Here is an 18,765-nt window from a genome sequence, read left to right as displayed (position 1 = left end):
AATGTGGGTGAGATGAGGGAAGGGGAAGCACAGTGTGGGTGAGATGAGGGAAGGGGAAGCACAGTGTGGGTGAGATGAGGGAAGGGGTAGCACAATGTGGGTGACATGAGGGAAGGGGAAGCACAATGTGGGAGGGATGAGGAAAGGGGGAGCTCAGTATGGGTGAGATGAAGGAAGAGAGCACAATGTCGGTGAGATGAGGGAAGAAGAAGCACAGTATGGGTGAGATGAGGGAAGGAGGAGCACAGTATGGGTGGAATGAGGGGTCACAGTGTGGGTGAGATGAGGGAAGGGGGAAGCACAGTGTGGGTTAGATGAGGAAGAGGGAGCACACTGTGGGTGAGATGAGGGAAGAGAGAGCACAATGTTGGTGAGATGAGGGAAGGGGAAGCACAGTGTGGGAGTAATGAGGGGTCACAGTGTGGGTGAGATGAGGGAAGGGGAAGCACAGTGTGGGTTAGATGAGGAAGAGGGAGCACAGTGTGGGTGAGATGAGGAAAGAGGGAGCACAATGTGTGTGAGATGAGGGAAGAGGGAGCACAGTGTGGGTGGGATGAGGAAGGGGGAGCACAGTGTGGGTGAGATGAGGGAAGAGGGAGCACAATGTGGGTGAGATGTGGGAAGGGGAAGCACAGTGTGGGTGAGATGAGGGAAGGGGAAGCACAGTGTGGGTGAGATGAAGGAAGGGGAAGCACAGTATGGGTGAGATGAGGGAAGAGGGAGCACAGTGTGGGTGGGATGAGGAAGGGGGAGCACAGTATGCGTGAGATGAGGGAAGAGAGAGCACAATGTGGGTGAGATGAGGGAAGGGGAAGCACAATGTGGGTGAGATGAGGGAAGGGGAAGCACAATGTGGGTGAGATGAGGGAAGGGGAAGCACAATGTGGGTGAGATGAGGGAAGGGGAAGCACAGTGTGGGTGAGATGAGGGAAGGGGTAGCTCAATGTGGGTGAGATGAGGGAAGGGGAAGCACAATGTGGGAGGGATGAGGAAAGGGGGAGCACAGCATGGGTGAGATGAGGGAAGAGAGCACAATGTCGGTGAGATGAGGGAAGAAGAAGCACAGTATGGGTGAGATGAGGGAAGGAGGAGCACAGTATGGGTGGAATGAGGGTTCACAGTGTGGGTAAGATGAGGGAAGGGGGAAGCACAGTGTGGGTTAGATGAGGAAGAGGGAGCACAGTGTGGGTGAGATGAGGGAAGAGAGAGCATAATGTCGGTGAGATGAGGGAAGGGGAAGCACAGTGTGGGTGGAATGAGGGGTCACAGTGTGGGTGAGATGATGGAAGGGAAGCACAGTGTGAGTTAGATGAGGAAGAGGGAGCACAGTATGGGTGAGATGAGGGAAGAGGGAGCACAATATGTGTGAGACAAGGGAAGGGGAAGCACAGTGTGGGTGAGATGAGGGAAGGAGGACCACAGTATGGGTGAGATGAGGGAAGAGGGAGCACAATGTGGGTGAGATGAGGGAAGGGGAAGCATAGTGTGGGTGGGATGAGGGGTCACAATGTGGGTGAGATTAGGGAAGGGGAAGCACAATGTGGGTGAGATGAGGTAAGGGGAAGCATAGTGTGGGTGGGATGAGGGGTCCCAGTGTGGGTGAGATGAGGAAAGAGGGAGCACAATGTGGGTGAGATGAGGGAAAAGGGAGCAGTGTGGGTGAGATGAGGGAAGGGTAAGCACAGTGTGGGTGAGATGAGGGAAGAGGGAGCACAGTGTGGGTGGGATGAGAAAGGGGGATAACAGTATGGGTGAGATGAGGTAAGAGGGAGCACAATGTGGGTGAGATGAGGGAAGGGGAAGCACAGTGTGGGTGAGATGAGGGAAGGGGAAGCACAGTGTGGGTGAGATGAGGGAAGGGGAAGCACAATGTGGGTGAGATGAGGGAAGGGGAAGCACAGTGTAGGTGAGATGAGGGAAGGGGAAGCACAATGTGGGTGAGATGAGGTAAGGAGGAGCACAGTATGGGTGAGATGAGGGAAGGAGGAGCACAGTATGGGTGGAATGAGGGGTCACAGTGTGGCTGGGATGAAGGGGGAGCACAGTATGGGTGAGATGAGGTAAGAGGGAGCACAATGTGGGTGAGATGAGGGAAGGGGAAGCACAATGTGGGTGAGATGAGGGAAGGGGAAGCACAGTGTCGGTGAGATGAGAGAAGGGGAAGCAGAATGTGGGTGAGATGAGGGAAGAGGGAGCACAGTGTGGCTGGTATGAAGGGGGAGCACAGTATGGGTGAGATGAGGTAAGAGGGAGCACAATGTGGGTGAGCTGAGGGAAGGGGAAGCACAGTGTGGGTGAGATGAGGGAAGGGGAAGCACAATGTGGGTGAGATGAGGGAAGGGGAAGCACAGTGTTGGTGAGATGAGGGAAAGGGAAGCACAATGTGGGTGGGATGAGGAAAGGGGGAGCACAGTATGTGTGAGATGAGGGAAGAGAGAGCACAATGTCAGTGAGATGAGGGAAGGGGAAGCATAGTATGGGTGAGATGAGGGAAGGAGGAGCACAGTATGGGTGGATTGAGGGGTCACAGTGTGGGTGAGATGAGGGAAGGGGAAGCACAGTATGGGTGAGATGAGGGAAGAGAGAGCACAATGTGTGTGAGACGAGGGAAGGGGAAGCATAGTGTGGGTGAGATGAGGGAAGGGGAAGCATAATGTGGGTGAGATGAGGGAAGGGGGAAGCACAGTGTGGGTGGGATGAGGAAAGGGGGAGCACAATGTCGGTGAGATGAGGGAAGGGGAAGCACAGTGTGGGTGGAATGAGGGGAAGCACAGTGTGAGTGAGATGAGGAAGAGGGAGCACCATGTGGGTGAGATGAGGGAAGGGGAACACAGTGTGGGAGAGATGAGGGAAGAGGGAGCACAGTATGGGTGAGATGAGGGAAGAGAGAGCACAATGTGTGTGAGACGAGGGAAGGGGAAGCACAGTGTGGGTGAGATGAGGGAAGGAGGAGCACAGTATGGGTGAGATGAGGGAAGAATGAGCACAATGTGGGTTAGATGAGGGAAGTTGAAGCACAATGTGGGTGAGATGAGGGAAGGGGAAGCATAATGTGGGTGAGATGAGGGAAGGGGGAAGCACAGTGTGGGTTGGATGAGGAAAGCGGGAGCACAATGTCGGTGAGATGAGGGAAGGGGAAGCACAGTGTGGGTGGAATGAGGGGAAGCACAGTGTGGGTGAGATGAGGAAGAGGGAGCACCATGTGGGTGCTATGAGGGAAGGGGAACACAGTGTGGGTGAGATGAGGAAGAGGGAGCACAATATGGGTGAGATGAGGGAAGGGGGAGCACAGTGTGGGTGAGATGAGGGAAGGGGTAGCACAGTGTGAGTGAGATGAGAGAAGGGGGAGCACAGTATGGGTGAGATGAGGGAAGGGGGAGCACAGTGTGGGTGAGATGAGGGAAGGGGTAGCTCGGCGGGTGAGATGTGGAAAGGGGAAGCATGGCTGAGATGAGGTAAGGGGGAGCACAGTGTGGGTGGGATGAAGGACAGGGAGCAGTGTGGGATGGGGAGCACAGTGAGATACATAGAAGGGGAAGCACAATACAGTACATATACAGAGTCCCCAAGCAGTAGCTCCTTTTACACATAAGACGCACACATCACATAATTTACTTACCAGAAATCCCAGCTCCTGCGCCCACTGCCACTGTCCACTGCTCCCATCCTGCTCGGCACTGCAGGAGAGACGTCATGGTGTCTCTCCCTTCACCCAGTGCCGGAGCCAGAAGGCGGAGCTCATAAGTGAGCTCCAGCCCGACTCCGGCTCTGGGTGCAATAGCCAACAAGAGTCTGTCTGACTCTTCCCTGCTCAACCCCCCGTTATGCCACACAGTAATGCCCCTTACACATACCACACTGTATTGCCCTTTACAGATTATGCCACATAGTAGTAGTGCACCGCATAATACATATTTCCACACAATAGTAGAGCTCCTTACACATTATGCCACACAGTAATGCCCCTTACATATTATGCTCCCCCAGCAACTCACCTCCTCATGTCCCTCAAGCAGCCTCTCACCTCCCTGTGTACCATCAGCAGCCAGGTGTGGATTTGGTGCCAGGCCACCAGCTGGTGCACTGGCAGACAGCAATAGACATGGACAGACAGCGCCAGCACAATTTGAGCTAATCAGAGCTCGCGGACTGGTATCCAAGCAGCTCTTATTGCCTCACGATCGACTGTGCTGTTTCTCCATGTCTGTCTGCTGGTGCTCCAGCTGTAATCAGCTGGCTGGCCGGCACCAAATGATGACTGCTGACACCCGGACTCCCAATGGTGGCCCTGACTGGACCAGCCCATCTTGTTTGCGTAACTGGGTGCAGGCGGAGCGGCGGACCATAGAGGCAGCTCGGGCACCAAAGCAGCCGCACCCCTTGCACTCACGGTAGTTACGCCACTATTTGCATGCATGTTAGCAAACAGTGGGGGCCTTTTCAGGATCAATGGAATGGGGTTGTAGACGAGGACAAAGTAAACAAATAAAGGCTGCAGGTGTACTTCAGGGTCTAGTCTTCAACCCGCGCAATGCCGGGTATACCAGCTAGTTTTAAATATTAATAAATATTACACCCCCCAGTGCACCAAAAAAAATTCTGCTGGTTTTTACAAATATTAAAGATCCACACCATACGGTGTTATGTAGCAGGATAATATACTTTACACCCCAATACTAAAAAAAAAATTCTGCTGGTTTTGCAAATGTTATGACCAATACAATTTCTGTACTGACCCAAGCCACAGTACCACAATATGTCTGCACAGTACAAGAATGTATATGTACACAGGGCTGGCGCAATGCGGTAAGCAGTGGTTAGCATTGTAGGAGGCCGCCAGGCTGGAGAGGTGCCATCCTAGCCTAACACTGGCCACAACCTTGATCACTATTTTAATAAGTGCCAGGCAAGCGGGTGCAGTACAAGTTTAAATTAAACTGGCACCAAAATCCAATTGAGGCTCGCAGACCGGCAGCAGAGGCTAATTTAACTTGATTCCAATTAAAAGCAGCCACATTATAGCTCCGCCTGCTGACGGCGTCTGATGTTAGATGCCGTCAAGCGGACCTTCAGTATGGCGGCGGTGGTCAATAGAAGGGGACATCGCTTGAAGAGCTCTGGCGGCCACGCAAGAGGCCAGCCCAGAAGATGACGTGGCTGGCCAGGACAGAAGAAATAAGATCAGGACCAGAGAGTGCTGCAGGTGGTGGAAAGCAAAGGTCTAAATGAAGCTTCCCAGTGCAGACTCTCCCAACTTACTGGTAGATGGTCTTGGCCACCGATAATTTACCACTCCCCCTTCCTAGAGCACCAGGTGTCTGGCATTAGGCCCATGGTTGCAAGCAGGTCACAGGCCTGTGGGGAATTGTAGATCTGAGGCAGATTGCCTGTGCCACAAGTAAAAGGGAGTCTGGGCATTAGGCCCAGGTCACTTTATACACCCTAAAGGTAGTCAGGCAATAGCCTGAGGCCCAGGTGAGTGGCTGGGCATTAATACCAGTCCACTCCATATTAAAAGATAGGTAAGTGGGGCCCCTACTGTGTGGCATTATGTGTATAAGGGGTACTACTGTGTGGCATCATATGCATAAGGAGCTCTACTTTGTGGTATAATGTGTATAAGGGGCTCTACTGTGTGGCATAATGTGTAAAGGGGCTCTACTGTGTGGCATAATGTGAATAAGGGGCTCTACTGTGTGGCATAATGTGTATGAGGGGCTCTACTGTGGGGCATAATGTGAATAAGATGTACTACTGTTAAGCATAATGTGTATAACGGCCACTACTTTGTGGCATAAGGTGAATAAGGGGCTCTATTGTGTGGTGTAATGTGTATAAGGGTCTCTCATGTGTGGCGCAACGCAAATAACAGGTAAATGAGACATGTCAAGAGAACATATTTGGAGGTGGCTGCAAATTTATAGTTTCCAGGGGAGCACCGAACACCTTAGCACTGGTCCTGGCTACACAGTACCACAATATAGCTGCACAGTACCAGAATATAGCTGCAGAGCAGTTATATTTGTGCAACTACTGCTCAAATAAGCCCCCAGAAGGTTGAACGGTATCCTAATGATTTATACAATACAGATGCCCAAAAGCCACTAAAATTAACTTTCGCTTAAGCTATAACCATACCTATGAATAATTTTTAGTAAAACTATATAGTAATACATTTGAGCCTCTGTGTTTTCATTTAATGATTCTATACTTCTATTGACATTGCTTGGTGCTCAGCACAGTTAAAAAGTTTTCAAGATTCTCCTTGTGGGTATTTGATAGAGATGAGCGGGTTCGGATCTAAGAGAACCGAGCCCACCCGAATTTGCAGATACAAGTCGGATCCAAGCAGGCTCAATATTTCCCGCCTGCCTCGGAACTCGAAACCGAGGCAAAACCATAGAGTATGAAGTCTCGCGGTTCACGAGCTTACATCTCTATGATCAATGTAGTATATAAGGGACCACACGGCGAACGCCATTTCATTCACTCCGGCTGTGGAGACTGAACAGGGAGAGTGGGTAGTGTAGAGCTGGGAGAGTGGTCCTGTGCTGTCTGCTGTGTCCTGTGTCCTGGGCTGGTGCACTGCTGATCCATGATGCTGAGTGCTGATCCATTCTGGGCTGGTGCTCTGCTGTCTGCTGTGTCCTCCTGGGCTGGTGCTGCTGATCCATCTGGACTGGTGAAGAAGAATACATCTGGGCTGGTGGTGCGTCCATCTGGGCACAAGTTCTAAAATATTGTAGTAAAAAAAAAAGTGTCTTTTAGTGTAATATATTTCTGTGTGTGTGTGCATGCGTGTAAGGCTTAACTGCAGTACTGCACAAGATCCAGCCAGCAACGCAACTTGTTGCAAGTAACCTAGTGCTGCCCGAGTCCAGACGTGCAAAAAAAACAAAAAACCATCAACACAAGTGTCTTATATATTTTTCTGTGTGTGTGTGTGTGTGTGCATGTGCATTAGGCTTACCCGCAGAACCGCACAAGATCCAGCCAGCAATGCAACATGTTGCAAGCAACCTAGTGCTGCCCGACTCCAGTCCAAAGTTCTGGAACAGAAAAAAATCAAATAAACTTGTCTTTTTTTTTTCTAATAATTGTCTGTTTGTGTTAGGCTTAGCCGCACAAGATCTTTCAAGTTGGCAGCGCAAGCTAGAAGTGCTGCCTGACTCCAGTCGCAGCAATCTGTGCTCTGGGCCCAAAGTTCTGGAGCAGAAAAAAATATATATATTGTCTTTTTTTTGTCAAATTTTTTGTGTGTGCATGTCAGCCACACCTGGCTGTCACGGTCATCGGCGTAGGTGCGCAGGGGTGCTGTGCTGCTGTCTGTCAAGGGGCTGCATGAATATTGCAATGAAAACTTTTTTTTTTAAGTTATTTGGTTAATCTTAAACATAGCAGAAATGTTATCCTAACAGCTTATAAAGTTATATGCTCTAAAAAACTAAAGCCTATATTTATTTACAAACCTATATAAAGTAGACATCCTAAATTCTAAAACTGTTCTATTCAAAAACGTAAACAAAAGTCAGGAGAGGCCTCGGAGAACATGAAAAAAGATGCTCTAGGTGCTGAACTTCAAGGGATTTCTCCATCATGTTCTGCAGTGTGGAAAGTTTTCATTCACATGTTTTCTATAAAGCAGTTCAAAGTTACAGCCTTCAAAGTGTCTGGCTATAACATAAACCTTTGCCAGGAATTACCAAAGATTATTACAAGCAAAGGATTCGTCTGTCCAGAATCTGTCTGGGAATTCATGGGTCGTATTTGGCCTGAATGCACTAAGATATCCAGTGATTCTGTCACTGTGTTCTGTAGCTGACCTTATTCCTACCTGAATCACAAACTGAAATATGGAATAGTAAGCACAGGCAACATGGAGGCCTTTGTTATTCTGCTGCCTGCATGCCAACCAATACCTCCCAGACTACACCCACTACACCCACTAAGGGGACCAGGTCTTGATATTGACCATCCCCATCTGTTGCTAGGCCTTCTTCTTCCAAACCATCCATCCTGGACTTCCTGTTCAAAATGGGTGAGCAGGGTACAGAAAGTGGAGCTAGATGTCCCCGATGACATTTTTTTTCTTCTATAATAGATGATGTGGAGAGATAAGAGCTTCAGATGTTGGAACAGGGGCTCCCACCTATTTGGCTTCCCTCCAGAGAACAGAGCTCTGTTCCTCAGGAAGTGTCTATGCCTGAGCTGATAGGTAGGTAGTCTCTGTCTGTTGGTAAATAAACACCATTCAGGAGATGGCAACCCAAAATAACAACAACTATAAATAATAATGTGTCCACTGATGATAACCAGCCAGATCCCTTAACAGCAGCATAACCCATATGGTTTGCAGCCTCCTCTTCCTTATGACACTAATCGAGTCGCCATGGTTGATCAACCAGCCATGTGTGGTCCACCCAATTTTTGGCCTTCTACATTCTAACATATTCATTATTCACATATCTAAGAAGTGGACAGTGGGAACAATGGCAATTTGAAGGCCACTAACTAACTCTGTTTTTTTTAATGTCCCTGTACAGGTAGGGAAATTCTGTTACAGAACAGAAGGTTTGCAAAGGATTATTTAAGTCAATTGTTTATTTAGGTTTGGAAAGCACGCTTCCTGGTCCCCTTCTGGGATGAAAAAAAATCAACTCCCAGCAGCAGCTGCCATGCTCAAGGATTCTTCTGTGGCAAGGACTGATGTAAATGTGCTGTATCACATTTTTTTGTAAATGCCTCCTCCCCTCCCCTTCTCCCATTTTCTTTGGAATCAAAAAATTTAATTACATTTACTACCAATCAGCCCTACCTTCAACTACATACATACTCCAACTCCCTCCCTCCCTTGAATAATAAAACTGTTTCCTGATGTGCCATGTTTGAAGTTGAACTGCCATGTGTTTGTGCCGCCCACTGCTGCAGCTTAGCTTAGTCAGCCAGCTATCTTGGTGCAAATTTTGGGCCTAAACTAGATGAAGAAATCAATATTTTGAGCTGTGAGGTGGTCAAAATTGACTGGAAACAAGTGGAAATAAATGTTATTTAGGTTATTAATACTGTAGGAACAAAAAAAGGCCAATTTTATGTGATTTTAGCTGTTTTTTTTATTTTTTAAGAAAAAAATACAGATCCAAAACCAAAACACGAAAACAAAACACGGAGGTGAGGTTTTGGCAAAACAAATCTAGATCCAAAACCAAAACACGTTGGTCGGCGCACATCTCTAGTATTTGATATTTGAAACATAGCACAGCTTATTTGCCACTTGCTGCAGGCATAGAAGTGCAATATTAAGATTATTATAATTAGAGATGTGTGGTTTGGTTTTCCTGATATATGAACACACGAATTTGGGGTTCCGACTTCAGAGTCAAATCGAGTCCTAGTTCGGAATCACTTTGGGGTTCCGAGTCGAACAGAGTCCTGGTTTAGTTCTACAATCAGTTCACAACTCGGATTTAAAATCGAACTTGGGTTTAGGATTGCATGTACAGTAAACAGGTCCAAAATAGCAGTTTTATTTTATTTTTAAATGGATTTTCATTGATTTTTAAGGAATCCAAAACCGAATCAACACACTTGAGGGTGGTTTTGCCAAAGCTAAAACACAGGGGTCCGCTCACATCTCTAATTATAATAAAGCGTCAGGAGTTTTAGTAGTGATATTTGTATTATCTACTTATATTTTTATATTTATTGGCTGCTGGCTGCCACTGCGATCTACCAATCGAGTGTCCGTGGTCGACCAGTCCATCTCTATCGATGTATTGGCTAACCCTGCCCTATTCAATTACATTACAATAATATAAGTGTAGTTTTACTAAGTAGTTATTTAGTTGACATTAATGTTGTCGACAGGCGATAAGTTGACAGATTTACAACGACAGGAGTATTTTAAACATGATGCTTTATGATCATTTAAAATTTATAATGCAGACACGGTAAAAACCTTTAAAAAACAATTACGTTGGCATTCTCCTGGCAGAATAATGCTTTCAACATATTGTATGTCGACAGCATTAGTGTTGACGAAACATATGTGTCCCTGTTCTACTCTAGTCTGTATTCTATATATTTGTCATAAGTTATTTTCGTTTACCATCTTTCAGAAAACATATCAAACCATCAATTTTTTTAAGATAAACTTTTAAAATGGCAATCAAAGGTTGTGCAATGGACAGGTCCCGTGTTTACATTGAAACTGTACGTTATTTAGTTATTGCATATCCACACAAGAATACATGGGAAAATGTATCCAATACGGACAAGGAGTACTGTTTTCAGCCATGTTACTGGTACGTTTGAAAAAAGAACTGGAAGAATCAAAAGGACATTATGTAATTTGAAATATATGTTTTGGAACCGTTGTTAATTCTGTTATAAATTCAGTATGACATTTATTAATATCCATCCCTCTAACCACTCTATCTATTGTATTATCATGTATAAAAACCATACATGCCTACTCTCCCGGAAGTCGCGAGAGGCTCCCAATTTTCGGGTAACCCCCCGCGCCCCCGGTAAAGAGTAGGCATTTCTACCGCATTCCTACCCACTTCACTAGGAATGGGGAGAATTTCCACGGCGAATGGGGGGTTCCCGTGGTGGGGGCGAAGCTTAATGATGTGATTCTGCAATAATCGCATAATTTGGCCCCACCCCTATTTAAATTTGCTCAAATCGCAGCAATTTACATCAAAAGGGCGGGGCTTAATGACAAATCATCCGGCCACGCCCCCCACCTGCTTCTCCTCCCTGGGAGGGAAAAAAATGGTAGGCAAGTATGGATAAACCCAGACAATCAATTATTTACCTATATTCGGGATCTTCCGTGTGTGCCAGACTTAGAGCCAGCTGCAAGTGAACCTGGGGATGTAGTTTACAGTCTTTTCTGAAATCTCTCTATTCAGTAGCTGGTTATAACCATTGACTCCTTGGGGTAATATTTACTAATGTGCAGTTTGTCAATGATCAGCAGCTTTGACCGATTGTCTTAAAATGACAACATCGATGCTGTTCCTGTTGTCGTTTTAAAACTATTGGTCAATGTCACCTATTTTGACAAACTGCCAGTTAGTAAATATACTCTCTGGTGACAAACACTGAAGCCAGTGATGTCCTGGTAAAATCTGAACACATGGGTGACATTTTTCTGATAAATTGCATTAATAAAAGATTTTAATTACAGCTGTGATATAAATAGGCAACCTTATCATCACTAAAGGGGATGTACACAGGCCCCAGAGTCATGGGCATTACATTTTTGGTCTTGCCAGTTTTCTTTCTCACTCGAGGGCGGCACATCCCCTTATATATATAGTTTATTAGCTACAACAGTATCCAGCCTTCCCTGCAACTTGTTTATTGTGGTGCTATTTACAGCATTATTTTAATAAAGAATAATAATGATACGAAAAGAAAACCTTTGTATTTTAAATCAATAGTTTTATATTTGTGGATAGTTTAACAGTTATGCTGGGTACACACTAAACGACGGGCAAGTCTTGCCTATGAAGAAAACAAATGGATACTAGCGCTCCAAGATTTCTAGAGGGCATAGGATGCAAGCGAGCTGCTGTATAGGATATCTGACCAGATCCTTAAGTATTGACAGAGAAAAAGATATACTGTGCTCAGCTAGCAAACATTACTAACGTGCGGTATCTATGAACCAAGTATGGAGTTAATCTATGTTTAGCACGTATGATATGATAAGACAATATGTAACAAATACTTAGCAGACAATGTGGATATTATGTAATAAAAAATTATTTAATTTCAAAGTTGGCTAAACCATATAGAGTGGAAAACCTGCACATGCACACAAACAAACAATATCCTACCAGATCAGTTAGGAATGAAAACAAATCAGCATTGACTATTCAAGGACCATAGGATATATGTGTCAGGATATGGTAAATGGATAGTGAATATCAGGCCAAGGAGTGATATTACTAAAAGTAATAAGGTGCACTGGTGTGCACGATCCCAAATGAATCTGGATGCTTGATGTCAGTCTTTTAGTCAGAAAGCGGCATCCCGCTGTAGTGGCAGCAAGAAGTGGTAAAAAGTACAGTCTGAGGTATGGTGCCCGGGATGATCTTCACGGGGACAAGAGTACGGTGTATATGCCGGGGAGCAGTAGCCTCCTGGTTTGCAGTGTGATCCGCTCACCGTGTCAGTATTGGAGGTTGCCTGAATGACCAAGCTGCCTCCAACCTGCAACACCGGGGATGACACTGTGTCCAACGGGAGACTGCCCGGCACCGCCGCTCACTTGAGTAGCGTGCCGTGCGTCTCCCCCTGTGTAACCGGTGACTTACCTGTCTCACCCTGGGATTCACCGCTCCTTCCCCTGCCGGCTATGTTCCTCCAGATGGTAGAGTTGCTAGTAGTCTCCTCCGTGATGTGATCACCTGATCGGTGGTCACGTGTGTTGAATGGGTAATTAATTCAGTCTGGATATTCTTAGTCTGCAGCGCACACTCGTACTGGTAGCCACAATAAAAACAGCAAATGCTTGGATGTGTGGGATAACTCCAACGCGTTTCTGCCTGGATGGCCTTTCTCAAGGAGTAATGTGTTCTGTTCCTGTCAGTGTTAAATAGCAGAGTTTCTTCTCTCTGATTGGTCACATGCACACTGGGAGGGTTTAGAGTGCTAATTAGCAATAGAATAGACTTGCATCAGTGTGAATATATACTCTACACCTAATCCACAGCAGTATATGTATTAAGTCTATTATATTATAGATAAAAGCAAAGGTAAGAATCTATTACATTAAGTACTGGGACAGTATAAATTGGGTATGCATATGATATTCATACATAAGACATGTCCTAATTAATAATATATAATGCTACGCCAGTATTCTACCAAAAAGAGTACCCCCATATTAGCAGATACTAGATGAAAATTATAGTAGTAAGTTTGTTTCCCATATATTCCAAATAATATACAGTGATAGACTGATATTAAATTATCTGCAGAAGTATCTAATTCATCCTGAGCTCTATATTTTAGGTAGCATTGGATTTGCATACACGACTTAGTGGTGAAGGTATAAATGATGTGAGTGATGGTAGTTCTAGACACACTGTATGTGATGTCCAGTACGGGCTAAAATTTCGTTGTGGTGCTTCTATTGACAATAATTAATTAACTCAGAGATACTGTTTAGTTTCTTTTTTTACATATGATGGATTTAATTTTGTTGTCTAAATTATGCCCTCAGGGGGCAAATGTCTTAAGTTCATATATCCATTCAAGCTCTCTGGTGTTCATCTTATGCTCGTAATCCCCACCTCTCCAATTGTGTGTCACTTGTTCTAGACCAAGAAATTTTAGTAATTTTGGATCACTGTCGTGATGAATTAGGAAGTGGTTTGACAGATTGTGCTCTTCCAATCCTCTTTTTATGTTTCTAATATGTTCACTAACACGGGTTTTTAAAGGTCTTATGGTCCTGCCTATGTACTGTTTATTACAGCTACATTCAAGCATGTAAATAACCCCTTTTGTGTTGCATGTTAACGTACTTTTAATGGGGTATTCCTTTCCTGTCGTGCTAGATGTAAATGTCGTGATTGGTTTTGTGGATCTGTAGCCATAATTTGTACAACCTAAGCAATTGCCGCAGTGGAAAAAGCCTTTGTTGTTGGAATTGTCTAAAGTGGTTTCTTTAAGTTGTTTGGGTGGGATATGGTTATGTATGATCTTTTTTCTTAGATCTGGTGCTTTATTATAGATGATTCTCGGATTTGGAGGTAGGTGTTTAGCCAGTGTGTCATCACCAAGTAGTATTGGCCAATGTTTGTTCAGGATGCGCCTGACATCTTTTGCTTGTTTTGAATACTGCGTGATGAAAAGAACTTCATCCTTGAACTTGGTCTGTCTATTATTGCTGTTTTTATATTCCAGTAGCTCTTGTCTATTACTCATTTCTACTTCATGAAATGTTTTGAAGACCGAGTTTTTGTCGTATTCCTTCTCAAGAAACTGCTCCGCTAAATTTTGGCCTTGTGTCTTACAATCACTTATTTTTGAGCAGTTCCTCCGTAGTCTCGTGAACTGCCCTTTAGGGATGGTCTTGAGCCAAGTGGGGTGATGCCAGCTGGTAGCTAAAATAAAACTATTCACATCTACTTCTTTTTTGAAGGTGTTGGTTTGAATCTTCCCTTTTTCTGTGAATATATTGAGATCTAAAAACTCTACCTTCTCCTTACTGTAATTAGCTGCAAACACTAGTTGATTGTTGTTGGTATTAAGAATGGTCAGAAATTGTTTCAAAGTGGCTTCATCCCCTCGCCAAATGAAGAAGACATCGTCTATGTATCTCTTCCATAGCACGAGGTTTGCCCCAAACTCCGCCCCCCTCCAGATATGGTGGTCCTCCCACCAACTCATGAAGAGGTTGGCGTAGCTCGGGGCAAACCTCGTGCCCATGGCAGTGCCAGTGGTTTGCAGGAAAAATTGATCGTTGTACCAAACATAATTATGTTTAAGGATGAACTGAATGCTGTCAATTATAAAGTCCTGGTGAGTATCTGTGAGAGAGTCATTTTTATTTAGGTGGTATCTGATGCTGGTGATGCCTTGAGTATGGTCTATGACCTTATATAGGGAAGTGATGTCAGTTGTCACTAGCCAGAAATCCTCCTCCCACTTTATGTCATTTAGAATGTTCAGGATCTGGGTGGTGTCTTTCAAGTATTTAGTTTGTTGTATCACATACGGTTGTAATATGTGGTCTATGTATTCAGACAAGTTAGACGTCAGGGACCCTATCCCAGATATAATTGGTCTCCCCGGTGGTTTGTTCTTCTTTTTATGCACCTTTGGCAGATAATAAAATACTGGAATTATTGGATTTTTTGTTTCAATGAATTGGTGTTCTTGTTTAGTCAAAACACCTAAGCTACTACCTTTGAGTAGGTGGATCTTTAATTCCTGTGCGTATTGTTGTGTGGGATCATTGGTCAAAACCTTATATGTTGTTGTGTCACTTAGAAGTCTCTGTGCCTCTTCCATGTAGTCTGCTTTGTTAAGGATTACAATACCTCCCCTCTTATCTGCAGGTTTTATAATGATAGAATGATCCTCCTGTAGTGCTCGTAATGTATTCCTTTCTTTTTTTGTCAAATTATCATGTTTATTGTTGGTGTGTATATTCTCTATGTCTTTCTCCACCAATCTGGTGAAAGTTTCCAAATGTGCCCCTTTTATATGACTGGGATAAAATGTTGATACTGGTTTTAAATCCGTGAGTCTCTTGATGTTATTGTGCTCTGTGTTCCTTATTTCTATGGGATTGATGGATGAAAAATATTTCTTTAAAGCCAGTTTGCGAGTAAACTTGTGCAGATCTAGGTACGTCTGGAATTTATTAATGTTGTTTGTTGGAGCAAACTTTAGGCCTAACAAAGAATCAAAAAAGAAGAGTCTCTACACAAAACACCTCTAATATTACACAATATGAACCTGAACCCAGGAAAAAGGAAATTAGACGCACAAGAAGGGGATGTAGGGGGGGAGAAAAAAGCAAGACACGGAAAAACACGATCACAGAATCCAATACATCAGGACGAGGTATATTCAATCTAAGCAATATCACTTTAACAGACGAACATTTGCAGCTTTTAGACAAAGGCCTAAAGTTTGCTCCAACAAACAACATTAATAAATTCCAGACGTACCTAGATCTGCACAAGTTTACTCGCAAACTGGCTTTAAAGAAATATTTTTCGTCCATCAATCCCATAGAAATAAGGAACACAGAGCACAATAACATCAATAGACTCACGGATTTAAAACCAGTATCAACATTTTATCCCAGTCATATAAAAGGGGCACATGTGGAAACTTTCACCAGATTGGTGGAGAAAGACATAGAGAATATACACACCAACAATAAACATGATAATTTGACAAAAAAAGAAAGGAATACATTACGAGCACTACAGGAGGATCATTCTATCATTATAAAACCTGCAGATAAGGGGGGAGGTATTGTAATCCTTAACAAAGCAGACTACATGGAAGAGCCACAGAGACTTCTAAGTGACACAACAATATATAAGGTTTTGACCAATGATCCCACACAACAATACGCACAGGAATTAAAGATCCACCTACTCAAAGGTAGTAGCTTAGGTGTTTTGACTAAACAAGAACACCAATTCATTGAAACAAAAAATCCAATAATTCCAGTATTTTATTATCTGCCAAAGGTGCATAAAAAGAAGAACAAACCACCGGGGAGACCAATTATATCTGGGATAGGGTCCCTGATGTCTAACTTGTCTGAATACATAGACCACATATTACAACCGTATGTGATACAACAAACCGTATACTTGAAAGACACCACCCAGATCCTGAACATTCTAAATGACATAAAGTGGGAGGAGGATTTCTGGCTAGTGACAACTGACATCACTTCCCTGTATATGGTCATAGACCATACTCAAGGCATCACCAGCATCAGATACCACCTAAATAAAAATGACTCTCTCACAGATACTCACCGGGACTTTATAATTGACAGCATTCAGTTTATCCTTAAACATAATTATGTTTGGTACAACGATCAATTTTTCCTGCAAACCACTGGCACTGCCATGGGCACGAGGTTTGCCCCGAGCTACGGCAACCTCTTCATGAGTTGGTGGGAGGACCACCATATCTGGAGGGGGGCGGAGTTTGGGGCAAACCTCGTGCTATGGAAGAGATACATAGACGATGTCTTCTTCATTTGGCGAGGGGATGAAGCCACTTTGAAACAATTTCTGACCATTCTTAATACCAACGACAATCAACTAGTGTTTACAGCTAATTACAGTAAGGAGAAGGTAGAGTTTTTAGATCTCAATATATTCACAGAAAAAGGGAAGATTCAGACCAACACCTTCAAAAAAGAAGTAGATGTGAATAGTTTTATTTTAGCTACCAGCTGGCATCACCCCACTTGGCTCAAGACCATCCCTAAAGGGCAGTTCACGAGACTACGGAGGAACTGCTCAAAAATAAGTGATTGTAAGACACAAGGCCAAAATTTAGCGGAGCAGTTTCTTGAGAAGGAATACGACAAAAACTCGGTCTTCAAAACATTTCATGAAGTAGAAATGAGTAATAGACAAGAGCTACTGGAATATAAAAACAGCAATAATAGACAGGCCAAGTTCAAGGATGAAGTTCTTTTCATCACGCAGTATTCAAAACAAGCAAAAGATGTCAGGCGCATCCTGAACAAACATTGGCCAATACTACTTGGTGATGACACACTGGCTAAACACCTACCTCCAAATCCAAGAATCATCTATAATAAAGCACCAGATCTAAGAAAAAAGATCATACATAACCATATCCCACCCAAACAACTTAAACAAACCACTTTAGACAATTCCAACAACAAAGGCTTTTTCCACTGCGGCAATTGCTTAGTTTGTACAAATTATGGCTACAGATCCACAAAACCAATCACGACATTTACATCTAGCACGACAGGAAAGGAATACCCCATTAAAAGTACGTTAACATGCAACACAAAAGGGGTTATTTACATGCTTGAATGTAGCTGTAATAAACAGTACATAGGCAGGACCATAAGACCAAAAACCTGTGTTAGTGAACATATTAGAAACATAAAAAGAGGATTGGAAGAGCACAATCTGTCAAACCACTTCCTAATTCATCACGACAGTGATCCAAAATTACTAAAATTTCTTGGTCTAGAACAAGTGACACACAATTGGAGAGGTGGGGATTACGAGCATAAGATGAACACCAGAGAGCTTGAATGGATATATGAACTTAAGACATTTGCCCCCCGGGGGCATAATTTAGACAACGAAATTAAATCCATCATATGTAAAAAAAGAAACTATACAGTATCTCTGAGTTAATTAATTATTGTCAATAGAAGCACCACAACGCCATTTTAGCCCGTACTGGACATCACATACAGTGTGTCTAGAACTACCATCACTCATATCATTGATACCTTCACCACTAAGTCGTGTATGCAAATCCAATGCTACCTAAAATATAGAGCTCAGGATGAATTAGATACTTCTGCAGATAATTTAATATCAGTCTATCACTGTCTATTATTTGGAATATATGGGAAAAAAACATACTACTATAATTTTCATCTAGTATCTGCTAATATGGGGGTACTCTTTTTGGTAGAATACTGGCGTAGCATTATATATTATTAATTAGGACATGTCTTATGTATGAATATCATATGCATACCCAATTTATACTGTCCCAGTACTTAATGTAATAGATTCTTACCTTTGCTTTTATCTATAATATAATAGACTTAATACATATACTGCTGTGGATTAGGTGTAGAGTATATATTCACACTGATGCAAGTCTATTCTATTGCTAATTAGCACTCTAAACCCTCCCAGTGTGCATGTGACCAATCAGAGAGAAGAAACTCTGCTATTTAACACTGACAGGAACAGAACACATTACTCCTTGAGAAAGGCCATCCAGGCAGAAACGCGTTGGAGTTATCCCACACATCCAAGCATTTGCTGTTTTTATTGTGGCTGCAGACTAAGAATATCCAGACTGAATTAATTACCCATTCAACACACGTGACCACCGATCAGGTGATCACATCACGGAGGAGACTACTAGCAACTCTACCATCTGGAGGAACATAGCCGGCAGGGGAAGGAGCGGTGAATCCCAGGGTGAGACAGGTAAGTCACCGGTTACACAGGGGGAGACGCACGGCACGCT

This window comes from Taudactylus pleione, unplaced genomic scaffold (assembly GCF_031769625.1).
Source record: "Taudactylus pleione unplaced genomic scaffold, aTauple2 ptg000138l, whole genome shotgun sequence".
Lineage (NCBI taxonomy): Eukaryota > Metazoa > Chordata > Amphibia > Anura > Myobatrachidae > Taudactylus > Taudactylus pleione.
The sequence above is the reverse complement of the archived record's forward strand: the minus strand, read 5'-3'. Positions refer to the sequence as shown.